The following is an 18962-nucleotide window of genomic DNA, read 5'->3' on the forward strand; positions in this document are numbered from 1 at the left end:
GCATTCTTTGTATGCTTTACAAGTGTTTTAAACGTGTGGTGTAGATAAAAGTGCTGTTACTGGCATGAGGTATCCAAATGTTGGCATGACAATTCCTCGCCCTCTGAAAAACGCACCATTTTCAAGCCAATTTTTGTTTTGATTGCAATGTAACTGTGAGCTGATCAGTGCTTACAATTGCTGACTTGCTTCCAAACTAAGGGGCTTATACCCATCACCAGTGATCCACGTGAAACATTCTCTATTGTTCTTTTTGGTTCGTGCTGAAAACCTTCCTTTTTCAATAAGAGAGGTGGTTTTTCCCCCCCTAGTGTGTATCTCTATCAAATTTGACATTGTTTTTAACTGACATTTTAATTGTTAAATCACTTTTATGAGATGTTTTATAGGAAGCAGTTCATAAATGAAATAATATGAAATAAAGAAACCCAATGTGATCATTCCAGGCCAATAGTTCATTTGGAATTTTAGGCAGAAATTGGAAGGTGGTTAGATTTGTACAATCAACTCTCAAATGATGGAGCTGGTTGTTACTGTATCATTTTATTTTCCTTCCTACAATAAATCAAACAAATTTCAAAAATTGTTTGTTTATAGGGTCTCTCTCTTTCTCATCTATATATAGTTTGCTTTAAAGACAAGGGGAATTAGTCTGAGGAAACTCATGAACACTGAGTTGCTTCATCATTTTTGCTTCATTATTTTGTTTTTGAACAGCAGGGTGAGACAACTGAGGCATGATGACAATCAATACTAATCACTTAATGCTTGTGCATGCTGTGCATGTCCTCATCAGCAAAGGTCTCATCTCCTGTTTAAAGGATTCTTAATGCTGTGCAGTGGGCCTTATTCTCATTCTGACCTTGCACCAGCACTGCATTCATGGATTTGGTGGTAATACTTGAAAACTGAGGAAGAGATTAAGGGGCACGACTCAGGCAAAATTAAGCCCCTTTGTGTCCTATTCACTTCAGTGGGAGAGTTAGGTTGCAATTTCTTCCCATATACATAAAAATGTAAGGCGGTTGTCACCCTACAGTTTGTGTGGCTGCTAACAGGTGGCGACACCAACTCCAGCATGATGACAGGGTGGCAGGCAACCCATGCAAGCCGTTTAATGGATGGGGGGGCTTCACAGAGTGAAGCACTGAGGTTTAATGGAGGGGGTGCTTCAGCAAACCACTCTGTGAAGCACCTCCTCCTGTTCCTTTAAAGGGGGTTAGGGTGAGCTGTGAGGGGAGTGGCTATCCGTAAGCTGTGAATGAATAGGCAAGAGCATGGGTAGGCAAACTAAGGCCCGGGGGCCGCATCCGGCCCAATCACCTTCTAAATCCAGCCCGTGGACAATCCAGGAACCAGCCTGTTTTTACATGAGTAGAATGTGTCCTTTTATTTAAAATGCATCTCTGGGTTATTTGTGGGGCATAGGAATTTGTTCATTTCCCCCCAAAAAATATAGTCCCCCTCCCACAAGGTCTGAGGGACAGTGGACCGGCCCATGGCTGAAAAAGTTTGCTGACCCCTGGGCAAGAGGGTGGGTTTATGTGTAAAGGGAGGAGGGGTTAGCTAGATGTGAGGGGAGGGGGTTGGCAAGTGGAGTGAGCAGGTGTGGCAGCCCCTGGTTCTACATACTTACCTTTGAGTAAGGCCCATTGAACTGAGTAAATAGGCATAGTATTGTACTTACATATGCATTTAACAATTTCTAATTGCAATCAATAGGAGTTAGAAGCACTAAACATTCTATGTTTGACTCAATACCAGACATACTGGGTGATATTGATTGTCAATCATATGTAAGTTAATTTAAGCCCATTAATTTCAATGGGTCTACCTAGAGTAAGAAGGATACGACCTTTCACTTAATAGTTTTTATCTAAATAAGAATAATTTGGTCAAGATTTGTCAGAGTGTAGGACACATGATGCTCAGCCATGTGCCTAGTGCCCCTAATTTTGTCTTGTTTTTGGTGGGAGGCAAGTTGCAAAATGGATATTGCAGTGTAAATCAAAAGACCAATATAGAAGGAATTAACTTCTTAACCCTTTATCACTCCAGTGTTGATACTAAAAATTAACCCAAACTGAATTCAAATGGGCAGCTGGATATCTCCCATAGAACTCTTCTACTCAAGATCAGGAATTGGAATTGCAAATGGAAGTCATCCTGCCAAACCCACCCCATCCAACCATCTTCAGACTGGTTTCCTCCAGATGTTTTGGACTTCAGCTCACTGGCTGAGGTGGATGGGAGTTGTAAATTAACCCAAGGCATCTGGAGGGCACACCAGGCTGAGGAAGGGTAACCTTGCTGCAAGACAAGTTCATCGACAGTGGTACAGACTTCTTCAGAAGATTATAGACTCTGATTTGGTAGAGATTTTCAAGGAGAAACTGGCTGGCCACCTGTTAGGGGTGCTGTGGCTTCAGCTTCCCAGTGCTGATAGAATAGGAGCCTGGCCTAGATGACCCTTGGAGTCAAACTCTATGAGTCGGAAAAAAAGATAAAGTCTACCCACATAACAGCCCCTACAAATCAATCTACATAATGCCTTTTACTTCCTCTTGGCATTGCATCCCAGTTACTTATTATACTTACATCACAGGTCAGAAAGCAGAAAGAAAGAAATGAAATGTAATAAGAGCACTGCAATGAAAGCACGTCTATGTTCAAAGGCTAATATGCAGAGACTCTTTTTGTTCATTAAAGCATAATGTGGCATCACCCTAGAGAGCTTTTGCTCATTTGCCGAGAATGACTGCTGTTGAGAGTTTACCAGTAGGTGGCACTGCTAGGACTACAGTATCAATAAATCAATATGAGCCTGAAGGGACCGCTGGGGTTACAACTGTAAATAGTTATTGACTGTTCTAAAATGAATTGTTGGTTGTAAAACATTAATAAAAATTTAGATATGAGATTCCAGGTGGAGTTTGCGCTACTTTCATCAACGCAGCCAGGGAAGGGAAGAGAGAGAGAGATCAAGAAAAGGAGCAGCTACTGACAAGCTCTTTCAAGATCATGAGGCACTGTTAAGAGAATTTTCATACAGCCAATACTGCCCACATTTTGGGTCTATTTTATTTTTTATTACATTTAGATCCCAACTTTCCTGGAAGGAGATCAAACTGGTATATAGGTGGTTCTTCCCTTCCCCATACACTCATCCAGAGGCTAATTTCATGCTATGTATTCCACTATAGATAGGGGGGGAGCATGATACACAATTCATTAATGCATTTGACTACTGCACCACCTAATTTGTATTTTGCCCCCATGCTTATTTGAATGCACCAAGACATGTGGCTTTAGTTTACTCCATTACTGTGCCACCAGGATTTGGGGGGCGGGGGGGGGGGGGCTTGGACAGGAAGCCTGCAGTGTACTTGCCCTTAATGCTGACTGGACCTTCCCAGCATCCATCATAACTTGGGCAACTGTGTGGCAGTACTACTATAGCCACCAGTGTTGACCTCCCCTCGTGTGCTTGCAAGGGAGCGTGTCAAGCAGTTGCTTCTTTTCTCTTGGCTGCACAGTACTACAGTGCTATTTGCAGTGGGTGAGGGGCATCTGCAGCACTAGTGTTGCAGGGGCCAAGTCAACTGGAGCTGCTGGGAGCAGGCTAGAAGTTAATTCCAGAAGGCCCTGCCAGGATACAGGGGTGCCAGAAAATGACCCAATATGTTGGGTGCTGATGTTCAGCCTCTTGGTCCTAGTCTGTTCTGGTGGCTATTGTAATAATATGTGATTATTCACTGCCCCTTCCATTTGGAGCATTTTGTTCACCACCTTGCCCAAATCATATTGCCTCTACCATTCCCTTTTCACCGCCATCTGCCAATCTCTGATCAGCTTTTTCAAACACCATAAAATTGTGCAATTTCCACCCCTAGCACCACCACCCAAATTTTAACTTCAAATTGATAAAAGCAGCTCAAGTCCTCTAATGTCCACTATATATATATATATATTTGTGCACAAGTGGATTTTATTGTACGAAAATTACTTTTTGTAGACAATAATTCACAGGCCACACCTGCTAAGCCATGATAGTATGGTTCCATTCAGAGAGGTATCCATCATTCCTTCTTACTTCCTTTATTAAAAACTTTTTTTACTTTGTCAGTGCCCTGTTTTGAGACAGAATCTACATATTCCTGGCAGAAACATGTGGATTCTGTCTCAAAAACTACAGTATATATGCACTGTGTTACAGAAATGGTTCAGGTTTATTTGACTCGCTTGCTGGTAAATAATGTCCTCTTTCGCTTTCATTTGTTACAGATACAACTTGTGGTAGTGCAGTTAATTTTTTTTTAAAGCTTTCACTCTGCCTCATCTATGCCCCCTGGATCATTAATTTTAGCCTCATCTGCTTCCCCCTCAGTAGCAATCTGAAGCACAGTTACATTTTGTAATTCAGAATGTGTCCCACGCAAATGGCAGTATTTTTATTTGCTGCACTTTCAGCACAGTGCAATAGCAAGTCATAGCTGGTGCTTTATTTCATAACAAATTCACTGCCGGTCAGAAAAGATCAAGCCAGAATGCAAGCCCTATAATTACTGATAATGCAGTTTGAGATGAACCAAAACCTGCCGGTGTATCGGTGTCGTTGTTCAAAGTATTTGTGTGGATTCGAAGTGTTTTGAATACGATGGGGGGAAAGGAATGAAACTGAAATAATAATGATCTCTTTTATTTTATTTTCGGCTTGGCACTTTTGTGTGTGAGAGAGCATAGCAGCGCATGTTGGGTTGCTTGTCTGCAAGTGTTAACAATTAAAACAGCAATGGGATGAAAATGAGATTTTTAAAAATCTTTTGATCTAATGTGAGATGCGACAAAACCTTCAATGCTATACGTTTGAATAAAAAAAAATCACTACTCCAGTGGAAATGTGAGGAGAAAAGCAGGGAACTAACATGTTCTCAGCTTGTTTGTAACTACAAAGCATGAAGATCAAACACCTTATCTACATTGGGATTTCCTCCTACACTTTCCCCACTGTCTTTCGCTTTTGCTGTTTGAGCTTTATGTAATATGCTGAAAAAACACATGACAAGTAGAAATATAGTAGGGCTGTGCTTAATATGTTTCTGAGGATTAAATTCTTAGTTTTAACTTTTGCAAACTGTACACAAAGTAATACTTCTCCCCCCGCCGCCACCAAAGACATTTTAAATTTAATGCCTTCAGTGGAAGTACAGAAATGCACTTACTAGGGAAATTAGGGATGCGTTTTGGGTGGTGTTAAAAACAACAACTCCATGTAGTCTCAGTTATGTGCTGAATTTGAAGTAGTGCCTTTCAGTGACTCCTGTACCTGCAGTAGTGCCCCCCCTATTTTTATATGAAAAACAACTTTAAAATGTCATGTAATTGGTGGGATTTCCTTCCATAGGAAAGGAAGGATGGTCAATAATGTATTGGTTTCACGAGGTTTTCTCTGTTTTGCTGTACAAGAAAATTTCAGTCAGTATTTGATGCTACAGTGCTGTTAGCTGTGCAGCCAGCACCATAGTGACACCTAGTGAAAGAATACAAACACTTCAGTTCTGTAGAACTACCTTCTGGCTGAGATCTGAACTTCATGTGACAGCTTATTTCAGCAGGTGTTTTAGATGGCTTTTCTGATTTTCTGGTTTAGTTTTAACTCATTTTATCCATTTTATGTCCTTTGCAACTTCATCATAAACAACTTAGAAATGACAGTGTTAAGTGGTATATGTTGTTGTTGTTGTTCAGTCGTTCAGTCGTGTCCGACTCTTCGTGACCCCATGGACCAGAGCACGCCAGGCACGCCTATCCTTCACTGCCTCTCGCAGTTTGGCCAAACTCATGTTAGTAGCTTCAAGAACACTGTCCAACCATCTCATCTTCTGTCGTCCCCTTCTCCTTGTGCCCTCCATCTTTCCCAGCATCAGGGTCTTTTCCAGGGAGTCTTCTCTTCTCATAAGGTGGCCAAAGTACTGGAGCCTCAACTTCAGGATCTGTCCTTCTAGTGAGTACTCAGGGCTGATTTCTTTGAGAATGGATAGGTTTGATCTTCTTGCAGTCCATGGGACTCTCAAGAGTCTCCTCCAGCACCATAATTCAAAAGCATCAATTCTACGGCGATCGCCGTCTTTATTTATCCTTTAAGTGGTATATAAATTATTTAAATAAATACAGAGCATACTTGAGTTTCATTCAAAGGGTGAGAACCGTAGCTGTCAACTTTCCCTTTTTTGCAGGAAATTCCCTTATTCCAGCGCCGTTTCCCATTGCAAAAAAGGGGAAAGTTGACAGCTATGGCCGTTTCCCAATGCAAAAAAAAGGAAGGTTGACAGCTATGGTGAGAACAGTGCAGGTGTATTTTAATCTTCAGAGAACACACATTTAATGAGAACAGGTTCATTGTAACCCAAACAAGGATTGGAGGTTTGTGCAGATCCCAAGATTGACCTTGTAAACGTTGGCCCAAGTGGATGAAATTTGCAGGTATGGGAGCTCCTCTAGAGTTGATTAAACATGGCAAATTGCAGACAAATAGGTCTAGAGTATTTTGTGCAGGAAAATAAAAGGGATTTACTTTTCTCTATAATCCCTCATGGGGGGGGGGAGAGGGTTTTCTTGCTTTTTCTTACCTTGAAAAAATCAAGTGGTAGTGAGTAGTGCCTTGACATTGCGCTTTGACTCAGGGAGGCAGCCCACTAAATTACCCCAATTCTACTCAATATTTGCCCTTCATCACAGAGCCATTGCACAAGTAATAAGTCATAGAAATTCAAAACTTCTCCTTTGGGGCTAAACTTACAAAGGTGTCTTATACTGAGTTAGAGCATTGACACAACTAGCTCAGTACTGTCTTGTCTGTCTGGCAATGACTCTCCAGGGTCTCAGACAGAGGTGTTTTTCAGCCCTATTTCCTGATATCATTCTACCTGGGGATACGATAAAATACTGCAGCATGTGCTCTACTACTTAGTTACCAACTACCGTTTATGTAGTCACTGAAAAAAGCTATACATTTGGATAAGAAAACACTTGAATGGGAGATTCATTTGACTAGCCAACCTATGTGAGCTTTTGGAAACTGGCTGCATTAATCAGGGGTCATTCAGCCCTGCCCGCGACAGCTAATTTTCCATGAATATAACTTTTTAAAAGTCTCTATTCAGGCATAAATTAAAACTATTTTGCAGCCTATCTCATACTGAGTAACAGCAGGAGCCTTTTCTTATCAATAGAGTGAGTTTTTGGGCACAGAAAGCATTTGTTTGAAAACTGTGGCTATGGGGATACTAGCAATCTTATAAAATAATGATCCAAGCAAATATATTGCGGTCGAGGTCCCCAAGCCACCCTCAAATAAATGACAATTCACACAGAATTTTTGTTTAAGGTTTTTGGCATAATTTTGGCCACAACTTTATTAAAATACAAAAATGTGAGTGGTTGCTTAGGCATTGGTTGCGACTATCTGTGAAAGTCAGAAAGGGAAAACATTTTTGGGGAGAGAACAGAGCTGGCCGCCAGGTCTCCACCTCTGCCCAAATGCTCCCAGGGGCTCTTGCATGGCCCTAGCCCCTTGATGGGGGTTCAGACAAGAGCATGGCGAGCCCCTGGATTCCTTTAATGGAATACCCTTGCAGCAGCAGCATTGGAGGGGCAGGCACAGCCAATCCATACCCCTCCACCAACCAATTCTTTTAAACCAATGCCTCATTGCAACCTTACAAGTTGTGATGATTTGCTATGCAGTAGGCAAAAACCAAATGGCAGCAGCCAATCAGCCAAATGGACAAAATTCCTACCAGGCCCCTGCCCCAAAAGCAGACAACCCCATGACAGGCATAGCAAGGTCAAACACACAAAGTCCTAAAATCAGGGAGGGTGGGTGGGTGATCCGATGCACACAGCGAAAAGAGGAAGCTCAATGTTGTGCACAGGGAATGTATAGCCTCTAAGCCGTCAATCAAAATTGGCAACATCAAAATCCCCCCAACAACACAGAGGAGCCCAGTTGCATTCGTGGCCATCCAAACTTACCCACCCAGCAACAGAGGGATGTTTTGCTAGACCCCCACCACAACAAATGCTCTCCATAAAGGAGAATACGCTTTGTTAGATTAAATTTGATCTTTCTATAATATTAGCATTTAAATTTATCCGTATGAGGATGACCTACAAATCTCAAGAAAGTGGCAGTATTATATTGGTACAGTAAATGGGCAGACTTTAGGAATGGGCAGTTGATTTGTTCATGGAGTGCCAGCAAGAAGGAGACACAGGGAGATAATTTTTCATTGCTGACTTGATGGAGGTGAAAAGAAAGGGACAGTTATGGCAATCGTTAATGGGAGTGAGACCTTGCCAGCATGTAATACCTGCTCAAAGATCTGTACTGGGTGCTGATTTGCTACTGCGCCAAGGCCAAGGTGTTAGTATATAAAGCCCTTAAGAACCTGGAACCAGTTTATCTGAGAGACCACCTTACCCTATAAATGCCCACTTAACCACTTTGACTTGCAGAGCTGGTGTTGTTACAGGTGCCACATAATACCTGTTCCACAATTGTAAGAAGTCTATCTTTTAGAGTGTCGGTGTCTACACTTTGAAACTCCCTACATATTGGCATCATTGTATTCTTTTTGGTGCCTGCTAAAAACATTTTTGTTTAGACAAGCCTGGCCAGATATGTAGAATATAGATTAGTGTTCTCCTTTGTTGCTGATTTAAATCTTTTGAACATTTAAATACTTGCTTTTAATTGTTTTCAGCTATAATTTTACTGTTTTGTTCATTTTGTAAACCACTTCATTTTTTAAAAAAACAATCCAGCGGTATATAAATTTTATGAAATAAAATAAATAAAAATATCCATTGCAATCATAACATTACATTAACATTGTGGTGGTTATGTGTTAATGGCACGTCGTGGGATAGCCATTCCATTTAAGAATCTACTACTGCCATTAAAGTACCAGATATGTGAAGCATTGGATGCTGAGACCACAAGTTCAGCTGCATAGACAAGTCAGTCTTGGATGTCACCCTAAAGGGTCAGCAGTATATTGGAGGGAATGCCAACAGAGAGGTAGCTTGGAAAATAGCAAGGGTTTTATTATCTTCTTCTGATGAATGTGGTTCTGTAGTTTGTGATCCCACTACTTGTAGGTGACAAACATTCAGAAAGTCGATTTCCTCTTAAATTGTACTCTTCTTTCCACTGTCTTCTTGCAGCTGTGGACTCTCATTCACAGAGTTGTCAGTCAGCAGGATTTCTGTATCCTTTTGTTGATGGTCAGAAAAGAGTGGTGTTTTTCAGTTATTTTATGATTGGCTTCAAAATGTCCATGTTTAATTTATGATGTGGTGTTTTACTAATGCTCAGGAACACATGAGTGCAACATTTATACATAATACAAAAATAACCTTAATGCAGTTTTAGGTACAATTAAATCAATTTGGCTCTGCTTTTGTCTTTTTTGCAATGGTAACAAGGAAAGGGGGAAAATGGCAAAGGAACAAAAAGGTCCAGGGAAATGTGCATGCTCCAATTCTGATGTTAATTTGAGAAATTATCCAAGTTAAACCAGAATTCAACAGCAGAGAAAACCCTCCAGACTATGGTTGCATTCTGAGAGTACTTTATTCTGTTTTCCCAATGTTCCCTTATGTGACTCTTTCAGATGACATAAAAGCTGCTTCTGGAAATCCAGAGGAATATTGTGGAAGTTTAGCACTCATTTCTATGTTTATTGCTCTTCAAAAAAATCTGTTTGCAACCCTGTTAATCCAGAAGATCACAGGATGAAATTGGGGGTGATATGCTAACATCCAGGTCTTTCCCACTGTTTTGATTGATAAATCATGGGAGAACAGACACGCACATGCCTATAAAGGATGCAGAGTAGCAACAGGAGGCCCACTGGTGTGAATGACATTTAGCATGACATGGTAGTGTATTGATAAAAAATGCCACAGTTCCATTATACAATGTAAACAGAACATTAAAAATGGGGGCAGAAGTGCTAGCATTGTAACCTGGAAAATGAACAGTATAATCTCCACTTCTGAATGCACCCTATGAAAAAATGGAAAGGAGGATCCCCTTCATTTTTGTATTTTGCCTTTTTGTACACACCTCCCTCATTGTTGCTTTATTCTGTGAGTGCTGAAAGACAACGTTTTTGAATCTTATTTACATAAAAAAGCTTTTTGTTCTTCAACAAATTCGCATGAACTAGATCATAGGCACTTGGGCTACTGTGAATTAAAGGAAGCTGAGTGTGTGGAGAATTTCCCAGAGTATCGAAGGAGTGGATTTTCACGACGGGTAATGAGTATAGAAATAATGGTCTCCATATGGTTTGCTTACATTGTTCCTCTTCCTGGTGCTCAAATACCAGCTGTTTCCATATCAGCCACAGTCCCAAAGTTGCAGAGACTTTAGAAAGTGTTACTTGCAGCAATAAGTGCCTTTCTGCTGAACACCAATTGAACAATAAAAGGGCCAGGAGGATGGATGTGTGTGTCCTTCTTGCAGCAAGAGGGATTACATGTGTTTTTCAGGAGAAATGTTGGACTTCATGCTTATTTTTTATATATAAAGCAATACTGTTGCCTTCGTGGCAGGGGTGGCTGCGATGTCACCCCCCATGGCACCCCTCCACCCCCTTCGTCCGCCAGTGCTTCATCAATGAGATGTGGTGGCGGCAGGGGAGAAAAGCTCAGGTAAAAAGAAAATAATCAGAGGCTCATGATTTCTAAATTAATATAAAATATTTAATCAAGTGAATAAAAAATGGGCATGTTAATGGCATGTAAACAGTTTTAGCCATGCCTTATCTAAAAGTTTATCTGTACACTGCTTGGAGATTATTGTTATTTTTAATCAAGTGGTTTATATAAATTATATAAATAAAATATATAAAACAGGGGTGGCTAATCTGTGGCCTTTCTGTAATGCAAATATGTTTAGGGTCTCTGTGTGTTAACAAATGGCAAGCGGATGCATTTTTGACATCACTATGTAGTAGCATCTGGCTACTGCACATAGAAAAAACTAAACAACAGCATCAAATTCTGCCCAACATTCTCCTGCAACCTGGTGGCAAGTCATTTCCACAACACAGCCTCCAACTTCACATGTCTTCCCATGGCAGTCTCTGAAATATTTGGAAATTGTTTCTTCTATGGCTTAGCAAGCAAAGCAAGGTCTTTGTTTTGTTTGTGATATCCCCTTAAAGTATATTCAATTTGTTTCAGCATAGCTGAAACAGATACAAAGGAGCAGAAGGTTACTGAGCACTGTTAGCTTTCATTTGATCACTATGATCCCAAAGAGCTAACAAGGAAAGCAGACCAATATTTGGGGCAGTGTCTCGTGTCATGTCAATGTGCTTAACACAAAGGTCAGATGACAGAAAGGAGTTTGATGATAAGGCAGTTGTTTCCATATGTAGGTCATGATGTCTGGATGAAGCTTGGCCATTGTGATCCCCTTTACCAGTGTCCCAAGTAGGATGGTTGCTGCTGTCTTTGTGTTCCCAAGCCAGTTGAGTTACATTTAAACCTTCCACTCAGGAAATTATTCTAACAGCTTGTTTAGCATACTGTTGTGAGTTGGGGAAAAAGGAGGTAGGCTGTATGCCTGACTTCCTTCTAATTCCTGGATCCCACAATCCAATTGGTGGAATAGCCAGATGAGTTTCTGGGTAAAGGTAAAGGTAAACGGACCTCTGACTGTTAAGTCCAGGTGCAGACGACTCTGGGGTTGCAGCGCTCATCTCGCTTTACTGGCTGAGGGAGCCGACATACAGCTTCAGGGTCATATGGCCAGCATGACTAAGATGCTTCTGGCGAACCAGAGCAGCATACGGAAACATCATTTACCTTCCCACTGGAGCGGTATCTATTTATCTACTTGCACTTTGACGTGCTTTCGAACTGCTAGGTGGGCAGGAGCTGGAACCGAGTAACGGGAGCTCATCCCATCGCGGGGATTGGAACCGCCAACCTTCTGACCAGCAAGTGGTTTAGACAGCAGCCCTCTAAGCTAAGGCAACAAAGGAATCAGCCCCCTCCTTCCACTGTCTAATAGTTAGAAAGACAAAAGTCAGAGTTGAGGTGTATGAGCTAGAAGGAGAAAGCAGGCTGGGCAGCTGAGAGACAGGGCCATGCCTGATTTCTGCTGGAATCCAAGGCTGTTGATGTGAGAGAACCAAGAGCTTCTTGGTCACACAGGACACCACTGAAATTTGAGCCCCCAAGGTCCACTACTGCTGTTGCCTTCTATTGGTTCTTTCTTCCATATTGGGTTTGCTGCCTGTCTACTGGCCACATCTTTGCGACTAATCATATCTTAATGCCTCAACCGTAGTCCACCACAGACCTGCTTCAGCTAATGCTGGTCAAGCCCCAGTCAGCTACAACAGAATCATGCAGACCACGCTGAAAAGAGTTGAAGGCACCAGTAAGCAAATAGATAAAATACTGTTGAAATAAAAATGCAAAATAATAATAATAATAATAATAATAATAATAATAATAATAATGTTCAGATAATAATAAAGTATTTTTTACATAATAATAAAGTAATTTTGAGTTCAGATTCAGTCATGTCCCTGTTACATCACCAATTTGATCATAGCATTCAAGCACCACTAGAACAAAATAGTATTTCATTTTACATTTTCTTGTTTTGGGAAAAAATAAAAAAATAACCTGAGACGTGGATGCCTGTAATGTATTTATCTCACCTCCATATCTCTCCTTTGTTATTCCTATCTATGTCAGGGAGTTTGTTTTATCTCAAAGATTTATGTGAACAAACAGGAGGGGGAAACCTTTTCAGTAGCATATAACAATGAAAGGACTGACATTACTTGATAATAAATGACAGAAAATAGTTAAGCGGGATTTATGCAAATGAAGACCATCCGAGAAGAGCAAAATGCTTATTATAAGCTGACAAGAGTCATCAGTAAGTGTCAAACAGCTGAAATAGTGAATACTTAAAAAAAAAGAGGCCTAGTAAAGGAAATACTATATTTGCAACTTAGCTGGTCAAATGTTTGGATAATAGTCTTGAAGCTGAAGCCATGCAGCACCTTATTATCATGGAAGTCAAAACTGCTTGACATTCATACTGTGGAATAAATATTACATTGTTCATAAGATGTGTCCTTGAAGTCTGAAAATGCCAGACCCTCCAAATGTCCCTGTTTTCCAGGGATGTCCCTGATTTAGAGAAGCCGTCCTGGTTTCTGATTTGATCCCGGAATGTCCCACTTTTCCTTAGGATATCCCTATTTTCACTGGAGAAATGTTGGAGGGTATGGAGTTATCCAACCCCCGAGCCATCTGAAGGCAATCCTGTATAGGGAAGGTTTTTTTTAAAAAATGTGATTGTTTTGTTATGTTTTTAGAGCTGCCCAGAGTGGCTGGGGCAACCCAGTAATATGGGTGGGGTATAAATAATAAAATTATCATAATGGAATGGGACGTCCCTATTTTCACCGGAGAAATGTTGGAGGATATGAAACGCCTTATGGTTGCCTGGGTGGAGGAAAGAGAGGGATGTGTGAGTGTGCGAAAAAACTATCCTACTGTAAAATGGCAAATTTTACATTGGGTGCTCCATGCATTTTTGCGGCCCCACCACCACTGTGTTAAAGTTACAAGTTTAATGAACATAAAATGTTATATTTGAATAGACTAAGAAGCCTTTTGCAAAAGGCTGGTATTTTTCCATTTAGAGTGAGATAAGCAGCCTTATGACTCACCTTGTGATTTTGTCACAAGTTGCTTTCTCTCCCCACTGAGCTCATGCTGTTGTAATTTGAGGAGCTGTGTGTGTTTATTTAAGACCTACATGCTTGCCTATGTGTGAGATGCTGACATGCAGAGGAAGGAGGCAGAGGCAATGTGATTTTATCACTGAAACTACAGTTTAGTAAAGATGCTGAGTATCCCGCTCTGGGACCAGAGAGAGAGGAACGTTTAAGAACTGAAACTCGGTGCTTGCAATGTGGTGCTTTGTTGTTTTGTAACGTTTGTATTTTTGTACTTCGTATTTCAGACTGTTTCTGCAGCAAAGCTTTAAAACTCATTTCTGCACCAGAGATCAGGAATTCTGTTGCATGACTCTGAAAACGCTTCCCTACCTTCCTTAGATTTCCAGAGCAGAATTCAACTCCTCAGTTCTCACCTGGCTTGTCTCCCAAGTTTCATCTCCCTATTTGGCTGATGATACAGCTCTTATAGCTGTGGAAGGGATGAAACCTCCTCGCTTCTGCCACACCTCCTCCTCCCCCTGCCTGGCACTGCCAGCTTACTGAGCCACCTGCTAGCTGTGCTCACCGCCATAGCAGCACTAGGGCGAAAAGGGAAGGTTCTTCCTTATCTCCCCTCGCCCCACATTCTGCCGCTGATCACAGCAGTCTTAAGGCAATCAAAGTGAGATGGATGAGAGCTGATGCAGTCCTGCAGGTTGGTCCATGGGCCCTGCCTTCCGACTTGCAACTACTCAAGGAGATGACATTGGCTGTCAGCCTCCTCCTCCTTTCTCAGTGCTGTCCTTGTGGAACTCAGCAAGGAGAAAGTTGGGTGCACTGCAAACCCAAAATTAGGCTGCATTCAGACAGCATTTTATTCCATGTAACATCTCTGCTGACGTCCACATGCTACCAGGTACAGTTGGAGATTTTGTGGTTAGAATTGAAAGCCCTAAACAACTTGGGACAAGGAGCCACCTTGTTCACTATATCCCTGCCCAGCAACTGTACTCCTCGGATGGGCACAGCTGAGAGTATTATATGTGCAATAGGTGTTCTTAGCCTGTAGTAGAAACCAGGCTTTTAGTATTACAGCTCCAGCTCTCTGGAATCAATTACCAACCAAAATCAGACAAGCACTTTGCAGGGTTACATTTAGGTATCACTTTTCCTGCAGTGTAACCAAGTCACTTAGAGAAGATCCATTTATATCTGGTTATTCTTATTTGGTTGTTTTTAGGTTTTATCGTTTTGAGTTTGTTTACCTGACTTTATTGTTTCTACAGCCTGTTTCTGCGTTTTATTCTGTTTTTATCAGGTACACTGCTTTGATGGCTTTAAGTTTACGCTGTGAAGCCATCTATACATTTCTTGAATAATAATATATTCATTATGTGTATGTGACAATTATAAATAGTAACATAGTGCCTATTAGGACTCTTTTGAATTTAACATTGGCATTACCTCAGCCAGCTGCTATTATGCATAACAGATAGGTCTTGGTGCTATTGAGACCTTTCTGTTCTGTGTGGTTTTGAGTGTGAGGTTATAGGAGCAGCGCAGTTTGTATGAAAGGACAGAGGCTATATCCCCAGAGTAATTTTAAATTCTAATTTATTTTACTGTTTTTTTCGCCTCCTTTAACTAAAGTCAGACACTTTTGCCCAGTGCAGTATAATAATTTGTTTAAACCTACCACCATTTGCTTTTTAAATAGTAATATTTATAAACGTGAAACCATTGTATTCCTTGGCTGTGTCAAGGATTGTACAGTATTTCGAAAATTTAAACAGTTCTTACACTATCACAGCAGCATGGAAGTTTCAGCATTTCTCCTACCCATGAAATAATCTGAGAAGTCAGAGCCCACACAGAAGGAATCCACACTCTTGGTTCTTCCTCATGTCCTTTATAGTCTGAAGTGTTGGAATGGTCACTTCATTTGACAGGTTTTTACTATCATTCTGTTCCATTTCCCACATTAATTTGCAATTCATTTTAATAAAGTTCCCTTCAAAATGTACATCAATCCCTCTATTAATACATATTAAAATATGTTTTTTTCTCTCTCTTTATATATATATATATATGAAAGAGAGATACATATTCTTATGCATTTAAATTGCTGAGAAATGTGTCACAATATTCAAAGACATGCAAAAATTGGTGGGTAGCTAAATTTCAATCAGAACATCCATCGGGTGTAGATCAGGTTATTTTCATACAAGAATTTTCAATGGTCTCATGGTTCAAGCATATTAATATCCATTCTAGGACAATTCCCATATCTTACAACAGTTAAGAGCTGATTCACACACATAGCGGAGTATGATTTTGACTTCCAATGGAAGACATTGTGTTTGAGGAGGTAGAGGCTAATAACACTGTCCTGTGGTGTTATCTGTGATGACTCACTGATGCCATGCTAGTTGTCACTTGAGGTTGCAATCATCTGCTGATGAACCATATATATATATATATATATATATATATATATATATATATATATATATATATATATTTTGAGATAATAGAACAACTATAGCACAGCAATAAGCAATAAAATATGCATGGTTTTGTGATACACACATGTCTATTTCAGCCTGTCTAGCTCAGGATTAGCCAATATGGTGCCTGCACATCCCATCAGCTCCAGTCAGCATGGTCCAAAATATCTGGAGGACCCCAAATAGCTTAGCCCTCTCCTAGGTATTTATATTGTGCAAGTTTAAGCATTCCTAGTTGTCTTGGACAACTGTGGTTAGGATTTAGCATCCCCTGCCAGCTTAATCAAGAGTCAGGGATGATGGGAAATGTAGTCCAATATCTAGAAACTCAAAGTTGAAGAACACAGCTATAGACAATACTGAGATAACTTAGCTAACAGTCTGGCTCAGTTTAAGGCTGCTTCCTATGTTTATCATTTTCTTCACATAATCACCTCTTCTTAACATAATCACCCCATGTTTTATGGACTAGCTTCCTTTGTGGCATGCATTTCTCAATGGCTGATAAATAAATAAAATATGCTTTCCTGACACAGAATAAATAACAGACAATAGCACCAAAGGGGTTTGCCAAGGACATACATCATTCAGTGGTGCCTTATACATTTTGAGATAATACACAGAAATAAATATATTTAAATTCTTTGTAGATGAATAATCAAAGTCAAGATAAACACAACGTGATTTATTAACAATGTGAAAGAATTACGTTCGATTCCTTCTACATCACAGGAACATTATGAGCTATAATTAACTAATGTATCTAAAGTGCTTTTCTGCTGTAAACCACTATGAATATAAGCTCAAAGTAATCCCGTTCTGTACAAAACTTGACAGATGCAGTTAATAAAGGTAACCAAGCATGATAAACATTGGAACATATGGGCAGAAGTATAGCTAGGATTTGTTTTGTATTAAATACCAAAAAAATACATCAAGTCTATGGTTCTGTTATCTTGTTTGTTTAAAGCAGGACTGGGAAACTGGTGACCTCTAGATCTTGTTGGACTGCAACTCCCATTAGTCCAAACCAGCATGACCAATAGCTGAGAATGATGGGAGCTGTGATCAGCAGCATCTGAAGAGCCTTTCCCTGGTTCCTCTTTCCCTGGTTTAACATGAAGAGCAGTTGTCTGAGCGCAAGCCAATAGGAGTTAGGCTTTTTACAAATAAGGATGGTTAATGCAAATGCATTTCTGCATTAAAGGAAACATTACTGTATAGTAAATTAATTAAGCATTTTAGAATTCAGACATATGATCAGATTGCTTTGGTTTGTGTTGTGACAATGTCTGTTAAAATGCAATCATATTACTACAGTATTATCATTTGCATATAGAACACCAAAACTGTTTTTAAATGCATATCCACATGATGGATTTTTGTTGTAGTTTAGTCATTTAGTCATGTCTGACTCTTCATGACCCCATGGACCAGAGCATGCCAGGCACTCCTGTCTTCCACTGCCTCCCGCAGTTTGGTCAAACTCATGTTGGTAGCTTCGAGAACACTGCCCATCCATCTCGTCCTCTGTCGTTCCCTTCTCCTTGTGTCCTCAGTCTTTCCCAACATCAGGGTCTTTTCCAAGGAGTCTAATTCTGGATCCACATGTCCTTCCACAGTGGGGACATTGGTTTCCGGACAGGAATTGATCATGGTGTGGATTTGCCAAGCGTGTCTTCCTTTTAGCATGTTTCTCCCTTGCGTCCTGAGTTCGAGTGTCTTCAAAGCCCATGGCACCTTTGGTAAAGGCTGTTCTCAAACTGGAGCGCTCGCAGGCCTGTGTTCCCCAGTTGTAAGTGTTTATACTACATTTTTTTAGATTTGCCTTGAGACAGTCTTATAGCTCAGTCAGTAGAGCATGATACTCTTAATCTCAGGGTTGTGGGTTTGAGTCCCACATTGGGCAAATGATTCCTACATCGCAGGGGGTTGGATTAGATGACCCTTGTGATACCTTCCAAGTCTGTAGTTTTATTATTCTAAGGTATAGTGTACATTAGCCTAGTTCTGCTAATGCAAAATGCAGCCAGTGAAATCTTTGCTTATGGGAAAAGTGGCTTTTACATCATGTGAAAGCTCAACTATAACATGGAAATTAACAGCTAGGGAAATATTCGGGAAATGGTACAAACTAATATGTGAATGCTGCCTCAGATGGGCACCATCTCTCTTTTCTTTTGGTGCTTATAAAAGACCTACCTTTTCCAGCTAGCCTTTGAAATGGAAATCTTTATTCTATTCTGTAACTGTCTTGAATTTGCGGTTGTTTTTTACATATGGAAGTGTGTTAATTGTTGATGTTTTGTGGTGAAATCTCTTCAAGATACTTTATGCAAAGCAATTCACAGATGAAATCAATCAATCAAACAAACAAATAAAACAATATTAACAAAACCTGTAGGGCTGCTGTTCTCCTGGTGCCTTCTTACCTGATAATTTTATGTGCTCTTTCCACTTCTGGAAATCCAGTGCAAGTTTAGTGCTCATTTCCATGTTAATTGTTTCTGGGGGGCGGGGTCAGTTTCCAACCCCATTAACTCAGAAAATTGCAGGAGTTTTGCAATGCAATTCCATGTGGCAAAATTTGGGGTAGTATCCCAGGATGGAACTAGACACATCAAAGAAGCATTTCAGTTAAATGCATTGTAAACTTTGTACGAGAAATCGGGTTGCCCAAAAAGGAACT

Source organism: Lacerta agilis, chromosome 5, assembly GCF_009819535.1.
Source record: "Lacerta agilis isolate rLacAgi1 chromosome 5, rLacAgi1.pri, whole genome shotgun sequence".
NCBI classification, from domain to species: domain Eukaryota; kingdom Metazoa; phylum Chordata; class Lepidosauria; order Squamata; family Lacertidae; genus Lacerta; species Lacerta agilis.